We start from the raw sequence: 3,466 nt of genomic DNA, 5'->3' as shown, positions 1-3,466 counted from the left end.
CTAAAGCAAGTCATTTATAATGGGCAAGGCCCTTTGAATGGTTTGAGTTAAAATATGGACTCTCCCTTCATGAGAACTTTTGTCAAGGAGCCCATAGTTTTGGTGGAATGGAAAGAAGAGTTTATTACACTTTTGCCCAAGTAAGAGATTAAAAAGACTTTCATAAGTTTATCCATTTAAATGCTTTCAGGTTAAGTAGTTCGAGCTCTTTAACTTTCTTAAAATTTGAATCATATCCATGTCTGGGAAGTACAGTTATTCTCTTTGGCCTTCTGCTCCAGTCCTGAAATGTATTTCTTTATTCTCTTTGTGAAAAGAAAAATTTCTAGGAGAATATGTTGCCCTTACCTTTCTAGTTGCCCTCTGGTTTTCTCTCCATCCCCATTTCCTTCCCTTCTTCACCTGTTGAATACCTATCAGCCCTATAAAACCAACCTTAAATTCCCCATCCCCAGTCTACACTCTAGCTCTCATAGGGTACAAAACTATTTTAAATTAAGAGAACTAAGGGCCTATCTGTCAAAGCAATAGAAAAATCTGGGAAAATCACACCTTAAAGGTTATACATATGTGTGTGTACATTGCACATATATATTGCACATTAAGTGTACTAGAAAGGTACAAAATAAACTGTGATGTGAAATTCAAGGGAGGAGGTTAGAAATGTCCTCCTAGAGGAGTTTGTGTTTGAGTTTGCTCTAAATGATTGGTTGGAATTCAAAAGGTGAAGGTGAGAGGAGGGAAGATATTCCAGGAAGAAGGAAGAAGCAAAGGTATGGAGGTGTGAGAGCATGGTACACCTTTGGGGGCAAAGACAGAGAATAGTCCACTTTGGCTGCAATGTAGAGTAGAGAGAATATTATGAGATAAAGTTGGAAAGTCAAGAGTTGTACCATAAGGTAAAGGGCTTAAAATAATTGCCAAAGGAGTATGACTTTCTTCACTGACTTCTACCAGTGATCTGAATTTGGAAATAAAACCACCAGAGCCACCAAAATCTTATTTTTCATGTGATACAGTTTGGAATATGATTGAAACTTCATCCTAAATAATTGGAAGGGGATTGGAGGTTCTCTCCTGCTGTTAATGTTTCTTAAGGGAAGAGAGTTTCCTTGTGACATTTTTCTCAACTACCTTTATGATTAAAGAATCTCTCAGATGAAACTTCAGAATCTCAGAGCTGGAAGGAACCTAAGAAGTCATCTAGTGTTTTCAAACCATATTTGAGCAGGAACCCCACACTGCTGACATGTGGCTTGGTAATCTCCACTGACAGGGAGTCTCTAGCTCTCCTGAATGGTCCATTGTATATTTGCAGACCATCTCTCCTGGTTAGGAATGTCTTATATCCAGTCAAAATCTGCCTCTCTATTTAAATCACTAGCTAAGTCTCTCCAGCGTGGAGAATGTCCAGTTCTGGTAAATGCTAAGTTGAAATTAGAAATGGAGATCTTTCAATACCTGATTGTTATTTGGTATATTTTATAAAACTCTTTCTTTGGCTCAGAGATACATCATCTGTCTCAGAAGATGAGAAGTAGTCATCGATGACTGTTGTTATTGCTGCACACATTCTGTGTGCAGTGTACCTTTAGTTGTTATTTTTATAACATATAAAGTAGATAGCACAGCTTTATAGTGGAAGACCCCCTATTGTTCCTGGACATTTGCTGGTGTTGTAAGACAAGAGGAGAGAGACAGAAGGTAGGTAGAGTGCATTCTGCAGGAAGTCAGGAGTGGTGTGCCAGACCAGGGTTGTGGGAGTTTGGACTTCATTCCTGGGATCATTGGTCTTTTTATCTTCCCCAGTGCATTGCACTGTGCATTGCAAATAGTAGGTGCTTAACAAGTTGTTGTCAAATGAATGACTAACTGTAATTTGTTTCTGTCCTGAATCTTATGGTCTTTGGAATGAGAAGACCTGAATTCAATTCTTGGTCCTGGTATTAACTACTGGTGTGATCTTACTCAACTCACTTCCCATCTTTGGGCCTCAGTTTCTTCATCTGTAAAATGAAGAGTTTGGAACTGATGGTTAAAATCCCTTCCAACTCTAAACCCTATGACTCCCTGATGTCATTCAATTCTCAGAGAGAAAAAAGAAAACAAACAAACAAATCTCAGGACTTTCTTAGCTGGAGCTACTTGGCACTGTGCCTTAAGACTGTTAGGTAGCCTCCATTTTCCTAGTTCTGGCATTTTGAGGGGAGTGAAATCCTGTACCTTGAAGATTGGACAGGGCCCATTGACCTCAGGAAAAATAGGCATCTTGGAAAACCATATAGCTTCCTCTATAACCCTGAATTTCCTTTTGGTAAGGGATAATGGGGAACAGAGGAGTTCTGGCCCACTTTTCCAGTGATGCAGACAAGGAGATGCTGCACTACATTCCCATCCATCCCAGCCTTGGCACAGAGGTTTCTTCAGCTGGACATGCTTTACAGTAAGCTTTACTTGTGGGTCCCTGGCCTGGGCGTGGTTCTCAGTGTGAAGTCAGATTTCAAGCCAGCTGCATCAGGCCCATAAGGCAACCTGCCTCCAGGCCTTCCTGGCTGTGTTCATGCCCATTCAGACTTCAGTGGGGTCCCTACAGCCATGTTTGAAGTGCAGTGGGAGCTGGCTAGGGAGTGTGGATTCCTTAAAGGGACAGCACACATTACAGGAAAGTCTGAGGCAGTTGCATGCATTTACCTTTATACTATCTTTTGAGTTGGTTTCAGTAGACCATCCTAGCATACTGAATGCCACTGAGCAGCCCTGGACTCATCTGCCTCTTCCTGTCTTCTACTGCTGATATCCCTGTAATCCTGGGAAGTAGTGCTCAGTAACTAGCAGTGTGTTTTTTCACTTACTACGGAGCCTTTGGCTTCCCTGCTGATGGCTGCCTTGCTACCTTGATTTTCTTAGACTAGATGGCTGCTTTCTATTGTCCTTCCATGTGTGCAGGAAAAAAAAATTACTTGTCTGTACAGAACTCTGCCTTTAACCAAGTGTTTTCACACAAATTATCTTATTACTCCCCTTCTCACACTGTATTCTAGCCAAAATAGCTTCCTTACTGTTTCTGTTCCCCTTCTCCCTATCTTTGCATTAGTAATATTCCATGTCTTGAATACAGTCCTTTGTTACTTGTGCTTCATGAAACCCTTCCCTTCCACATGAAGTCTTTCCTGATTCCCCCAATGTGAAGGCCTTTCCTCCATAAACTGCTGTTCACCCACCTTTGGTGTCTACCTTTCCCCCAACTCTCACCTGTGGTTCCAAGATGCTGTAGCATGTACAATGGTAAAACCATCTCAGCAGAGGGACTAAACTAGGTTTCAGGTAACTGACAAGCCTCAAACTCATCAGTGAGTTAGGGAGATGTCTACCTCAAGCATGTGAAGACTTCCCCCAGGGAAATGGATGGATAAGAACAATTTGTTCCAATGGTCATGAAGGCAGTTGAAGCAGGCACTGTGGAAGC

This window comes from Vombatus ursinus, unplaced genomic scaffold, assembly GCF_900497805.2.
Source record: "Vombatus ursinus unplaced genomic scaffold, bare-nosed wombat genome assembly UNPS02009770.1, whole genome shotgun sequence".
NCBI lineage: Eukaryota > Metazoa > Chordata > Mammalia > Diprotodontia > Vombatidae > Vombatus > Vombatus ursinus.
The sequence above is the reverse complement of the archived record's forward strand: the minus strand, read 5'-3'. Positions refer to the sequence as shown.